This window comes from Schistocerca americana, chromosome 1 (assembly GCF_021461395.2).
Source record: "Schistocerca americana isolate TAMUIC-IGC-003095 chromosome 1, iqSchAmer2.1, whole genome shotgun sequence".
Classification (NCBI taxonomy): Eukaryota; Metazoa; Arthropoda; class Insecta; order Orthoptera; family Acrididae; genus Schistocerca; species Schistocerca americana.
The window spans coordinates 208,257,513-208,273,308 of NC_060119.1; the positions used below are offsets into that span (position 1 = coordinate 208,257,513).

General features: G+C 45.1%; 1 protein-coding gene and 1 pseudogene across 1 annotated transcript in view; both read right to left on the reverse strand.

The window, feature by feature from the left end:
• Nucleotides 1-15,796, reverse strand: part of LOC124619194 (protein unc-93 homolog A-like) — a 271,654-nt gene that overhangs the window by 142,139 nt on the left and 113,719 nt on the right. The window lies entirely within an intron of this gene.
• On the reverse strand, nucleotides 10,836-10,953 carry LOC124552589 (annotated as a pseudogene).

Genomic DNA, 15,796 nt, shown 5'->3' on the forward strand with positions numbered 1-15,796 from the left:
CCAACCGCTCTGAGGGATCTACGCCGTTGAGGAGTGGGACAATCTGGACCAACAGTGCCTTGATGAACTTGTGGATAGTATGCCACGACGAATACAGGCATGCATTAGTGCAAGAGGACGTGCTGCTGGGTATTAGAGGTACAACAATCTGGACCACCACGACCACCACCTCTGAAGGTCTCGCTGTATGGTTGTACAAGATGCAATGTGTGGTTTTCATGAGCAACAAAAAGGGCGGAAATGATGTTTATGTTGCTCTCTATTACAATTTTCTGTTCAGGGCCAGAAACTCCCGGAACCAAGGTGATGCAAAACTTTTTTTGATCTGGGTGATTACAGATTCACAATTTTCTCATTTTTTTCTTTACTTCTACCGTGGAATGTTTGTTATAGACATATTTAATTCAAGAGCAAGTACCCCATAGGTTGTAACGAGTGAGTTTGCGATTATCAAAATATGTGACACAAATGGCCATATCTTTGGATTGCATTGAGTTAGAAGATTCACTTTTTTACACCGCGAAGAGACTGTAGACCTTAATATGTGACAAATTCCAACTTCATACGGACAGTCATACTGAGAGACAGACGCGGACAGACGGACAACAGAGTGATCGCATATGTTTCCCTTCTTACCGCAGAAAAAGACGTTATAAAACTCCACTTAAATATTACTGGCTCGTTTTCGCAGATATCTGCGACAAAATACTTGATTTACAGACTCAGGTTTGTTCTGCACATTACGCCGCTTCCGGACAAAGCATGGAAACATGTGAATTTATCTTGTACGTGGAGTGTTGTTGGAGAGAACAGTGTTGGATGGAGTATTTACTGCCACTGCTGCAGCAAGTGCGTCGTGTTTACGGTAGGTCGCCACACGGTAGGTAGACCTATCAACTTTTTAGTGGTAGCAGTAAAGCCAGTTATTTCTCGTATTGCAGCGTTCGTGGCACTCTCTCCTGAAAGGTAACCTTGTAGTAGCCACAAAGAACAGATAAAACTGTGTGAAACCGTTAGTAAGGTTTTATTATCTCTACACACTGAGCGTTGTACCAGTTGACTTCTCACAGGGGTTTGCTATATCTGAACTGCTGTACGATCTAATATTTCTATGCAGACGCAGAAGTGCCGTGACTTCCATTTTTGTGCTCAGTCGTTATTACTCGTAATTTTCTACATTCGCGTATCTTACAGTATGACTGTACAGCATAACTGCTTTGTGTTTTGTGTTAATAATAACCTGTAGTAATGTACTGGATATTTCAAGAATTATAATTAACATGGTCACTAAACGAGAAACGTATTACGGTTGATGGAAACGACATATGTGGAGGTGGAGCGAGGTTTAAACTGTCGTCCATCCACCCTCATTCAAGGTTTCGCATGACTTTCCTGAATCATTTCAAAGGATTGAGCCAATGAATTCTGGTCCCACTTTGGTCGGGATCTAGTTTCACCTCTTGTGACTTCCACATTGAAGGGGACGTTACACCATACACAAAACTGTCTGTTTTATAAAGATTCATTATTTTATCGTGAACAGGACGATTTCTTTGCCTTTCACGTTGCAGCAATTGTGTTAGCGGAGTGTTAAAATGCACCTATGGTATCATTCGTATTTGCATGCAAAACCATTGAACTGTGGGTAGTGACTATGGCAGATTTTAGTTTCAGAACTTGGCTGGGTGAGGGGGATGAGCGCTGGAGAACGGGACGGCAACCCAGAAACTACACTACTGGCCATTAAAATTGCTACATCACGAAGATGACGTGACACATGGCGAAATTTAACCGACAGGAAGAAGACACTGTGATATGCAAATGATTAGCCTTTCAGAGCATTCACACAAGTTTGGCGCCGGGTGACGACACCTACAACGTGCTGACATGAGGAAAGTTTCAACCGATTTCTCATAAACAAAGAGTAGTTGACCGGCGTTGCCTGGTGAAACGTTGTTGTGATGCCTCGTGTAAGGAGGAGAAATGCGTACCATCACGTTTCCGACTTTGATAATGGTCGGATTGTAGCCTACCGCGATTGCGGTTTATCGTACCGCGACATTGCTGCTCGCGTTGGTCGAGATCCAATGACTGTTAGCAGAATATGGAATCGGTGGGTTCAGGAGGGTAATACGGAACGCCGTGCTGGATCCCAACGGCCTCGTATCACTAGCAGTCGAGATGACAGGCATCTTATCCGAATGGCTGTAACGGATCGTGCAGCCACGTCTCGATCCCTGAGTCAACACATGGGGACGTTTGCAAGAAAACAATCATCTGCACGAAGAGTTCGACGACGTTTGTAGCAGCATGGACTATCAGCTTGGAGACCATTGCTGCGGTTACTCTTAACGCTGCATCACGGACAGGAACGCCTGCGATGTTGTACTCGACGACGAACCTGGGTGCACGAATGGCAAAACGTCATTTTTTCGGATGAATCCAGGTTCTGTGTAGAGCATCATGATAGTCGCATCCGTGTTTGGCGACATCGCGGTGAACGCACATTGGAAGCGTGTATTCGTCAGCGCCATACTGGCGTATCACCCGGCGTGATGGTATGGAGTGCCAATGGTTACACGTATCCGTCACCACTTGTTCGCATTGACGGCACTTTGAACAGTGGACGTTACGTTTCAGATGTGTTACGGCCCGTGGCTCTACCCTTCATTCGACCCCTGCGAAACCTTACATTTCAGCAGGATAATGCACGATCGCATGTTGCAGGTCCTGTACAGGCCTTCCCGGATACATAAAATGTTCGAATGCTGGCAGCACATTCTCCAGATCTCTCACCAATTGAAAACGTCTGGTCAATGGTGGCCGAGCAATTGGCTCGTCACAATACGCCAGTCACTACTCTTGATGAACTGTGGTATCGTGTTGAAGCTGCATGGGCAGCTGTACCTGTACACGCCATCCAAGCTCTGTTTGATTCAATGCCCAGGCGTATCAAGGCCGTTATTACGGCCAGAGGTGATTGTTCTGGGTACTGATTGCTCAGGATCTATGCACCCAAACTGCGTGAATATGTAATCACATGTCAGTTCTAGTAGAATATATTTGTCCAATGAATACCCGTTTATCATCTGCATTTATTCTTGGTGTAGCAATTTTAATGGCCAGTTGTGTAGTAGCGAAGAAACAAATGTTAATAAAAATAAAGTTTAGCTGTGGAACTTTTGTTTCCACAAAAATACTTTATCAGTTAAGGACCCAAACAAAATATTCTTCTTATAAAATGACCGAGAAGGTCATGCAGAATAATTCATACTTACAGTATGGTGTTAACTAGACTAATGCATAACATTTTTCCATGTCATCATGTTCACAAAATAAAACAACAATCAGTTTCTTCCTTGCTGTTCAGTTAAAGGCATATGTGACAGAGTAAACAGAATATAAATTTACAAAGCCCAGTTGCACACATTCATACGAAACAGAATGACTTGATTATTGTACCTACCTATGGGTAGCCCAGGAATAAAGACATAGAAATTAATAAGTGTTCGATATCCAACACCAGTTCTGTCCATCGAATCATTCGTCAACTTGTTGGAGAACCCATCAATCTATAAATCTATGCATCACCACCACTGTAAAGATGGTTGCACATAGCGCGCGAAGTTACGGCAGCATGCGGGATGATGATGTTCCCCATATCCCACTAAAGCTGATGCTGTTACTGTCGTGCATGCATCTCCGATGATTTTATAGTGTTTCTTATACGATTTAATTGAATTTATGTCTTCTGAAAATATTAATTTGAAGTTGAGCTGGTTGAACGCGAAACACCTTAATTTAATGTAATGCTTCGTTGGAGGCTCTGCTTCTGCAGAATAAATCATGAAACAGATATACTTTAGTAACTATTTTACTCCTATATTTACCTGTGATGATTTCTGCACTCCCGATGTATTATTGCATCAGTCTAACGAGACTTTTGCATGGCGACATTGTTACGAGCCTAATGACCGATCTGAAACATTACTCCTTTCGATTGTAAACATAGCCTGGATCGCTAATATAAAAGATCGGAAAAATGATCTCAGGGACGTATAGATTTGAAACGAAACTGCCTAAAGAGGCCGTTTGTAATTTTAGTGTGTTATCCGCGCCGAAATCTAGGTCAACATCCGGTTTCTATTTCCAATCGAGGCGTATTCTCTATAATCATAAAATTATTCACGATTGCTGCAATGTTAAAAGTGCTCAGATATACATTAAACACTGCCGACACCACTTTGCATTTTGACACCTCTGAGACAGGACAGGATGACGCTTTCTTCTTATGGGTCTGTTCTTTCTGCTCAGTGTTTCTAACTAAATATGTAGCATTATCGTGGCGGCTGATGTGGCAGGCGCCGATTGTAAGGTAACATCGATGGAGAATATGATTCTGCGCAGAGGATCTAACGATCATATAACCTCGTCCACAGCAAGAAATGCATATGACTCATCTTCCTCTGTTGCATCAGAGTTTGCGAGCTGTCTTTAAAAAGACCAACGTGAGTCAGTTGCACGCAGAGGCGCTGGCGGTTTTCCGGCATCTTGATGGTGCCCCTGATTGCAACGTTGGCCCCAGAGGTAATCAATGGATTCACTGGAAAGCGCATGAGCAATTTGTCGTTGAAAATCGGTTCACTTGTCGGCCAAAGTGGTGTTGGTGTGGGCGGCGTCCAGACTCTCATCCACAGACCACTTCGGTTTCACACGTCCCTTGCAAATTTCCGGGGATCTAGCTCAGTAGTGAACATGACAGTTGTGGAATCCTTGACCAGCATCTGGAAATAACGACTGGCCTCTGCGCACAATTACTACTCCACAGCCACACTCCTAGCGATTGCCTTGGTGACGGATAGAGATGCCAGAGAGACAGTTTCCAATTTACTGTCCCAGTGGTATAGTCCTAGAATGCGAATCTGACCCAAACAAGATTTGCAGTCGCCATAAAAAAATGTCAGTTGACCATTTGTCAAAGAATTAGGCATTACCAGAAGACATCGAAATGACCCTTGTGCGTGAACGCAGTTCTACAACTGCTGTATTCTGATGACTGTGAAGTCAGATCGTCAATGGTGCCACAATTGTCAACATGAAACTGAGCTAGAATAATTGTGACAGACGTAACCTCTGGCTTTTGCAACACTAAGGCTTGGGGACAAAAAGAAAACCAGACGTGATCTCTTTGATGAAGTAAACACTGAAATTGGTTTTGGTGACTATGACGTAGTTGTAGCAATAAAAATTACCACAGTACGAAGGACAACTAAAACCAGCTACCTAACAGCCGGTATGTCCTCCTTTGTCGTATATAACAGTGGCGACCCGTCGTGGCATGGAAGCAATGAGGCCTTAGCAGGTCGCTGGATGCGGCTGGCACCACATCTGCACACACAAGTCACCTAATTCCCGTAAATTCCGGGGACGCCATTTTCAATGACATCCCACATGTGTACGATCGGACACAGATCTGCCGCACTAGGGGCCCAGCACATCCCTCGAACCATTCCACCACACTCCTGGCCTTGTGACTTGACGCATAATCTTGCTGAATAACGCCGCTGTCGTCGGGAAACATGATCGTCATGATGGGGTGTACGTGGTTCGCAACCAGTGTACGACACACCTTGGCTGTCGTGTGCCTTGCACGAGCTCCACAGTACAGGTTTCAAGGAGCTGCTCCCTAGTAGACGACGGATTCGTGCCCTCCCATCCGCAGGAGGAATAAATCGGGATTTATCAGACTATGCACCGCTCTGCCACTGCGCCAATGTCCAGTGCCAATGGTCACGTGCCAATTTCAGTCGTAGTTGCCGATGCCGTGGTGTTAATACTGACACACACATGGTTCGTCAGCTGTGGGGATCCACCGTTAGGAGTGTTCGGTGCACTGTGTTCAGACATATTTATAGTCTGCCCAGCGTGAAAGTCTGATGTTAGTTCCGCCACAGTTCGGCGCCTGTCCTGTTTTACCAGTCTGCCCAGTCTACGACGTCCGACATCCGTAATGAGGGTTGGCCTCTTAAACCCACGAAGTCTAAAGGTTGTTTCACCTTGAGTTCGCCCCATGTTGAAGACACCACAGTTCTCCTCGAACACCCGACAGGTCGTGCAGTTTCCGAAATGGTTATGCCGAGTCTCTGGGCCATCACAGTCTGCCCTCGGTCAGACTCAGATAGATCGCGGGCCTTCCCGCTTATACACCCAGACAGCGCAGTCACTGATACTACGTGCACCGTGCATGGCCGGCCGCTGTGGAAGTGCGGTTCGAGGGGCTTCAGTCCGGAACCGCGCTGCTGCTACGGTCGCAGGTTCGAATCCTGACTCGGGCATGGATGTGTGTGATGTCCTTAGGTTAGTTAGGTTTAAGTAGTTCTAGGTTTAGGGGACTGATGACCTCAGACGTTAAGTCCATAGTGCTTAGAGCCATTTGAGAACCGTGTATGTGTCTATCAGTCATTCCTCACCAGGTGCTGCTGCTATCGCCCGGATGGGTTTATGTCGATAGTAAGTCGGTGGTCATAATGTTCTGTCTGATCAGTGTATATGTTCAGTAAACTAAATATAGAAATAGAGGCAGGAACTCGAAGGAATTGGCATTGGGTAGGAACATGTGAAGGAACTATGGCTTAAGGTTCGAAGAATAGTTCACCATGCATTGGATAGATACCCATCAAGCAGAATGTTCATTATGGAAAGGATGCTCCATGGTATACAAGCTCCGTAAACAATCTGTAAAGAAAACGAACATAAATTTATAGATACATACGTCCTAATAGAAACGTGTTGTAAAGGGATGGCACGAAGACGTCAACGACTATCATAGCAGATTCATATTTTAAAAAAAAACTTGCAAAAAAACAAAAAAACCGCACACACACAGAGAAATTCCGGTCGTACGTAAAGATTACCAGTGCCACATAGGTCCGTGTCCAGACGTCCATGGCTGACACGGGAACTAACATTGGGAGTAGCAAAGAAAAATCGGAAACGCTGAATTCCGTTTTCAAATCTCCTTTTACAGAGGACGATCATAGAATATCTACACAATTCACTTCACACAACACTGCAGTGATGAGTGATATACACTCCTGGAAATGGAAAAAAGAACACATTGACACCGGTGTGTCAGACCCACCATACTTGCTCCGGACACTGCGAGAGGGCTGTACAAGCAATGATCACACGCACGGCACAGCGGACTCACCAGGAACCGCGGTGTTGGCCGTCGAATGGCGCTAGCTGCGCAGCATTTGTGCACCGCCGCCGTCAGTGTCAGCCAGTTTGCCGTGGCATACGGAGCTCCATCGCAGTCTTTAACACTGGTAGCATGCCGCGACAGCGTGGACGTGAACCGTATGTGCAGTTGACGGACTTTGAGCGAGGGCGTATAGTGGGCATGCGGGAGGCCGGGTGGACGTACCGCCGAATTGCTCAACACGTGGGGCGTGAGGTCTCCACAGTACATCGATGTTGTCGGCAGTGGTCGGCGGAAGGTGCACGTGCCCGTCGACCTGGGACCGGACCGCAGCGACGCACGGATGCACGCCAAGACCGTAGGATCCTACGCAGTGCCGTAGGGGACCGCACCGCCACTTCCCAGCAAATTAGGGACACTGTTGCTCCTGGAGTATCGGCGAGGACCATTCGCAACCGTCTCCATGAAGCTGGGCTACGGTCCCGCACACCGTTAGGCCGTCTTCCGCTCACGCCCCAACATCGTGCAGCCCGCCTCCAGTGGTGTCGCGACAGACGTGAATGGAGGGACGAATGGAGATGTGTCGTCTTCAGCGATGAGAGTCGCTTCTGCCTTGGTGCCAATGATGGTCGTATGCGTGTTTGGCGCCGTGCAGGTGAGCGCCACAATCAGGACTGCATACGACCGAGGCACACAGGGCCAACACCCGGCATCATGGTGTGGGGAGCGATCTCCTACACTTGCCGTACACCACTGGTGATCGTCGAGGGGACACTGAATAGTGCACGGTACATCCAAACTGTCATCGAACCCATCGTTCTACCATTCCTAGACCGGCAAGGGAACTTGCTGTTCCAACAGGACAATGCACGTCCGCATGTATCCCGTGCCACCCAACGTGCTCTAGAAGGTGTAAGTCAACTACCCTGGCCAGCAAGATCTCCGGATCTGTCCCCCATTGAGCATGTTTGGGACTGGATGAAGCGTCGTCTCACGCGGTCTGCACGTCCAGCACGAACACTGGTCCAACTGAGGCGCCAGGTGGAAATGGCATGGCAAGCCGTTCCACAGGACTACATCCAGCATCTCTACGATCGTCTCCATGGGAGAATAGCAGCCTGCATTGCTGCGAAAGGTGGATATACACTGTACTAGTGCCGACATTGTGCATGCTCTGTTGCCTGTGTCTATGTGCCTGTGGTTCTGTCAGTGTGATCATGTGATGTATCTGACCCCAGGAATGTGTCAATAAAGTTTCCCCTTCCTGGGACAATGAATTCACGGTGTTCTTATTTCAATTTCCAGGAGTGTAGATATTAGTGTCAATGGCGTTGAGAAACAGCCAAAATCGCTGAAACGCAACGAAGAGCCCTATTAGATTCTATACAAAATCTGCGAATGAGTGAGCCCCTGTTTTCACCAAAATACACCGTAGATTCCTCTAGCAAAAAACTGTGCTCAGTAGTTAATAGAAAGCACAAATTACACCCGTTCACAATAAGAGTAGCAGAAGTGGTCGATAAACACTACCGTCCTGTACCATAAGCAACTATCTGCTGTAGAATCGTAGAACATAGTTTGAGCTCCTGTCTAGTGAGATACCTCGAACAAAAAAAAATGGCTCTGAGCACTATGGGACTTGGTCATCAGTCCCCTAGAACTTAGAACTACTTAAACCTAACTAACATAAGGACATCACACACACACATGCCCGAGGCAGGATTCGAACCTGCGACCGTAACGGTCTCGCGGTTCCAGACTGTAGCGCCTAGGACCGCTCGGCCACTCCGGCCGGCTACCTCGAACAGAAAGACCCTTTCCACACCTTCCAGTATGGATTCCGGAAACATTAATCATGTGAATTCCAACTCTCCCTTCTCTCACATTACGACCCGAAAGCCAACGATCAAGGCAATCAACTGTTTCTTGACTTCATAATAGCATTTTACTCATTACCACATTAACGCTTATTGACGAACGTTTCGAGCATATTGGATACCAAACGAACTTTGTGGCTGGGGTGAGGATTACTTTGGTAGATGTGGATCGAGAGTGATCGACAGATGCAGAAATAATTTCAGGCGTGCCCCGGGGAAGTGTGTTGGGATCGCTGCTGTGCATGTCGTACAGTAATGACCCGGCAGGCAGTCTTAACAGTAGCCTGCAGATAATGAAGCCATCTATGATGAAGTACTATCCTGAGAAAAGCTAGGTAAATGTGCTGTCCGGAATTGGTACATAAAAATTGTGAGGAGACTGGCAACGTATTTTGAATGTTCAGAAATTTATAACTGTATACAACATTTTTGATTGACAATTTGAATCAGTAAACTTATACAAACACATGGGAGTTATAATTTGTGAGAATATGAAGTGGAATGCTAACATAGGAACAACCGTAGGTAAATCAGATGGCAGATTTTGGTTCATTCGAAGGATAACGGGAAAATTCACTCAGTCTACAAACAAGATTACTTACAAACTCTTGTGGGACCCATCCTAGAATTCTGTTCAAATACGTGGGACTCGTACCCCAACTAACAGGGGATATTTGACGTATACAGAGAAGGGCAGTACGAATTTTTGACTCAAGGAAAAGCATCACGGAAAAGATGAAAACTCGAAATGCCAGGCACTTATATGCAAACGACAACTGTTCCTCAAAAGTGTGCTTACAAAGGTTGAAAAACCAAAGTTACTTGAAAGACTCTATGAACATATTATATTTCCTCAAGTGTCCATCCCGTTGGAATAGTGAATACATCACCACAGTAATCATAGCGCGCACGGAAGTATTTAAAATATCATACTCCGAATGGAACGTCGTCATACCCCGAATGGAACGTGGAGGAAGTTTAACCCGGCATCACACGGGGCGAGTTAGCTAACACTGACGTGACTGTCTACGAGTTTTGTGACGCCACTTCTTGCTATTCCCCGTTGAGGAGCCATTTCGTCACGTCAAACACAGAATAAGTTCTCCGATATTTCGGCAACGTGCCATATAAAGTAGAACCAATAGGAAGCAAAAAAGCTCCGTACGCCGCAAGCAGAAAACGAGATGCCACACTGAATTTGTTTCGATCAGTAGAAGGCCATAATTGTAGTGTTTTGCGTTGTGCCTTACACCCTCTGAGCATGTGCTGTTTCTAAGCACCAGTACATTAAATGTCTTGACAACGAATCGTTATTGGTACGATTCGTAGTAATAAAATGACGGGAAACGTCATATTGGTGGTTAAAGAATTTTCGCATTTAGTTATTTTCGTGATATAACTCGTGTCATGAAAGTTAGGAATTTTAAGCAATGACACATTGAAGATTCATGAAAAACGTTTCGTTCTTGTTAGGATTTGCTATAATCAAATGCTAATTTATAACATTTCGGCAATTGATGCCTTCAGAAGCCCTAGAACTAAAACTAAACTCCTCCCGAACAGGCCATGAAGGCCCAACGGTACCGACCGGCCGCCGTGTCATCCTCAACCCATAGGCGTCACTGGATGCGGATATGGAGGGTCATGTGGTCAGCAGACCGCTTTCCCGGCCGTATGTCAGTTTCCGAAACCGGAGCCGCTACTTCTCACTCAAGTAGCTCCTCAGTTTGCCTCACAAGGGCTGAGAGCACCCCGCTTGCCAACAGCGCACGGCAGACCGGATGGTCACCCATTCAAGTGCTAGCCCAGCCCGATAGCGCTTAACTTCGGTGATCTGACGGGAACCGGTGTTACCACTGCGGCAAGGCCATTGGCATCTTCAGAAGACCCTCAATCAAAAAACAAACTCCCGCGTTGTAGACCTTCAGTGTAGCGTAGTTAGTGGCGGTGCCACGTTACGGAACAGAGGATGGATGGGTAGCAGGTTTGCATCCTGCTGTATCCATTTTTTTTTTCATCTTCACTTTTTCTTAAGGATTGTGGACTTCCTCAAGAAATTAACAGAAATAATTTCTGTGATATCTGACGTTATGTAATACAAGTGCCGACTCTCTGTCAGGAGTGAGTTTGTTCGACTTGGTGAACTTCTGTAAGCTCCTGACCGGACATTTAGTTTTCCCTTTTGTCCTATTACATGTTCAAGGCTATTGAAGATTTTATTTATTGCTACCACGGATAGAAAAACATGGCTAGCATTAGGACAATGGAAGAAATGTGCGTTTTAATAGAGCTAACTTAGGAATTTTTCGCGCGTCCATTTTCGTGAAGAAACTGTACAGTTTGCGAGCCAAATGAAGCAGACAACTGCGACGGAAGAGCTCTGAGAGCGCAAAATCACGTCAACGAAGTCGTCCTATGAGTGGATGGCGCTGTGTGTGGTGACGTTGGATGTCCCTTCTGTGTGCACAGCCTCGTTCGGCGCGACGTGTCTTTAGTAAGTGGGCTACGCGACGTACCAGTGCTACACACTTCACATTGATTGCAGAGCGTGGGTGTAGATACTTTCCTACAACCTAAAAAATCGTTCAGTTAGGTTGTTACTAGGGACCCACAACTTAAAAATCCTCAAAATGAGTCGACAATAAAACTGTACAGTGAAAGATGTCTTCATTGATAATATGACTTGGTGAAACACCTATACTGAGTACGTCTCTCCACGAGGATGCGATAAATAAATGATTTTAGACATCCTCGTACGAAATATCTGAGTGGTTTTAGGTCGAGGACCTTGGATGTTATTGCTATTGTTGCGCAATAAAATGTAATATTTACTCTGCGTATTTTCAAAGCAAGCTTGCGATGATAATATCTATTTCTAGATATTTTACCTCCGTGCTATCGATTGTAATGACTATAGGCAGTTGTTACGCAACGACGACTTTGTAAATCCACAACCAGTTAACACACAAATAGATTAAAATCTTCATGAAGCAGAGAGTAAGCAATGTATTACTATTAAATTAAGAAAAGTCTACCAAATGTGTTGTCGCAGACGGAACTGGATTTAAAAATACATCTAACATGTCATGGCTTAAGACACATTTGCTGGCGTTGTAGACCGTTAGTCTTATAATTTAATCTATTTTCATTTCACTTATTCAACAGTCACATTGATGTGCATGTATTATGTACGTTCATGCACATACAAATACAGTCATTTCAGGCTTATAAACAAATGTAAATTAGTACAAAATCGTTCGCTGCCGAGTGATATTAATGTGCTGTTTCGAATCTCACAAAAGCAACCAATTGATCTGCTCAAATTTATACTTACGGAAGGCGGCTTAGATGAATACCTGCAAGGGATAGAGCAAGAGCGGGAAACAGTCCTCTTTTCGCTCTCTCCATTCACTCTTCCCTCCTCCTCAAAATTATAGCCTTTCTACAAGTCTTCACCGTCAGCCTGGTTGTTTTTAGCTGCTATCGACTCATGGTCTCCCATTTTATTTCATTTTTTTCGAGCAACACATATTTCGAAGGGAAACTTCTACTGAAACGTGCATGCAGACGTCACATACCCGCTGTAAACAATCAACAGACGAGAAAACCCTCCCATTGGCATAATTTAACCGAGTAAAAAGATACCAACAAACTTCTAGGAATCATAAAGGATGTCATGACGAAAACGTTATTTGCACTAACGGTACAATTATTAATGAATTATTTTCTCAGCTTCCGCTGATAATAGGGCCACACAAACGAAGAATTTAACCGACATTATTTACGAAGCATCGTATTTATCAACAAATACAAATGTTGAGATGAATGCCACAAAACGTGACACTAGCTGGAAGTCGGTGGTCCATCGCTGTACTAAAAACGAGATGTATTCTCAACGACTACTGGAATGCTTGTATGTAGACTATTTCCATATTCGACTTCATAAATGTATAACCAAAATTCTAGGTTCTTTGCCTGAAAGTTGGAAAATTTGAATTCGACAACGATTAGCTGCTCAGGGAAAGAGGGGACGAAAACTAAACCTTTTTTACTCCTTCTATTTCCAGTGTAGGGAAATTAGTTTCAACTAAGCACCCATATTATATAACAGATACTGCATGGGACCCATACATAAGAGAGCCAGTATTTAAGTACGTCATAAATGTTTATTTAAGGTGTTACAGAACGATACCAACAAACTTGTAGGGATCGTAGAGGATGTCGTGGGGAACAAATTGAGGATAAGAACTCGTGTCCATAAACATCATTCGACGACGCCACAGGGCGTCGAAATTATAGGCGCCAGCGCCTGCTGGTAGACCACCCCTTCAGCGGCAAACGTGACTTTGTACACTGGCGCGTGCAGGCACAAAGTCTCGCAATGTTGTTTGTTATTCATCGATCTGACTGATTGCCACGATTGCCAGTGGAGAAGATAGAGCTGTTTGCAGAGTAGACAGGTCTTGTCTCCTATGAATACAATGCTCCGTTGCATTGATGGATGACTGTTTTGGACACAGTTTTCAATCCACAGTATTTTTCTCCTGTATACCGAAAAATACTGGAGATTTTACAGGAATCCAAGAGAAATGTAAGCTGCAGATGGAAACATGTGTTCAAAACTATCATCCACAGTGGCAATAGAGCATTGCATTCATAGGACACAAGACGTCTGTGCACAGTGGCTAGCTCCATCTTCTGCACTGCCGATCGTGACAATCAGCCGCAAACACTGAACACCAAATAATATTGCGAGATTTTTCTCCTACGATCTGTTAGCATACAAAGTCACATTTGCTGCTGAAGGGGTAGCTGAACTGCAGGCGCCTACAACTTAGATGCTCTCTAATGTCATTGGATGATGTTTCCAGACACAGGTTCGTGTCCTCAATTTGTTCCTCACAACACCCTCTACAACTCCTCGAAGTTTGACATTATGGTTTTGTAAGACCCTGAAGGTGCCAGACCATGTTCAAATTTTATGATATGTTCATTGGCACAAATTTTCCACTTCTAATGGATCATGAGGTTGAAATTGCAAATGTGGTGACTGAAGTTAAACTGATAGACGAATGGGAAAGTATGATCCTGCATAAAGCTTTATATGACTTTTAACCTTGCTCAAGAAAAGAAAATTACAGGATATAGTGCTGGTCAAAACACGAAAAGGAGTATAAACACATTTTCAGAAACAAACTCTTTGCGATTGTAGGTCATTCTGTTCTGTGATAACCATCTATCTGTTGACAATACAAGAGGTGGTTACCACTCATTCTTACATATCCGAAAGTCCACCCCGCCCCCTCCCCCCCAAAAAGTAAGTCTGGAGCTCAAAAAAAAAAAGTAAAAATAAAAATACAAGGCTGCCCTCGGATTTGGCTACATGCATGGGACGTACACTATATAATAAACAGCATTCTCTGATCCCTATATAGTACGGAATTAGCCACTACCCAGACCTGCCAATGTAAAAGTTTTAAAAGTAGATCAGCACCATACTTCCCAACGATGGTCATATATATAGTACAGAACCGCGATTCATCGCTGGACGCAGTACGGCGCCATTCACCAGCAGTCCATTTTTCCCAATCATGGCACGACCCGAAATGCAGCCATTTGGGTTGTGGTGTTAATGGCAGCCTACTCGTGCGACCGTAATTCCCTAATCCAGCTGCTGCTAGTCTCTGACCGTTCCTACAGAGGGACACAGAGAGAATAGGCGCAGATGTGGAGGGCTACGATGTGCTTGGTGCACAATACGTTTATCTTCCCGTGTGGTGGTCAGACTAGGTCGACTGGAACCTTGACAACGCGTATCACTGCCCTCATATTGTCATGCAGTCCAACACGGGGCAACTGTCAGAAATGAGTAATGCACGATTCGATTGTCGGCAAAATGAGACCAAGAACGAGGTCCCTTTCAAACTCTGCCAGTTGCTGATGATGATGCCTCAGCCAATTGCACGGTATCTCAGTATCTTTCACAGTGGTCACTCAACATCTGACGCAGTTCACACCCGTTATATACCCTAGCAGGCCTGGTAACAACAATAAACGCGATCAGTGCTAATGTATTCTCATGGCCGTTCTACCTCTCACAGAGAATGGCAACTCCAATCAATTACATATCCACCGATAATGTGCATATGTATGAAGCTAGAGTGTCATACGACCATGTTATCTGGGTGCTTCATTCTTTTTGCGAGGCAGTGTAGTTTGCTGCCGAAACGGCAAACTCCTCGGCCACTTTTTGGTATCTCATTTCCTAATCTAATTCCTACAGCATAACCTCATGTATTTCGATATGTTCCATCACTCTTGCCAGTTGCTGGGCCACCACTGACCAGACGTTTTCAGTTGTTGAGATATCTGGAGAATGTGTTGGCCAGAGCAGCAGTCGAACATTTTCTGTATCCAGAAAGGCCCCTATGGGACCTGCAACATGGGGTCGTGCATTATCCTGCTGAAATGTAGGGTTTCGCAGGGATCTAATGAAGGGTAGAGCCACGGGTCGTAACTCATCTGAAATGTAACGTCCACTGTTCAGAGTGCCATCAGTGCGAACAAGAGGTGGCCGAGACGTGTAACCAATGCCACCCCATACCATCACACCGGGTGATACGCCAGTATGGCGCTGACGAATACACGCTTCCAATGTGCGTTCACCGCGATGTCGCCAAACACGGATGCGACCATCATGATGCTGTAAACATAACCT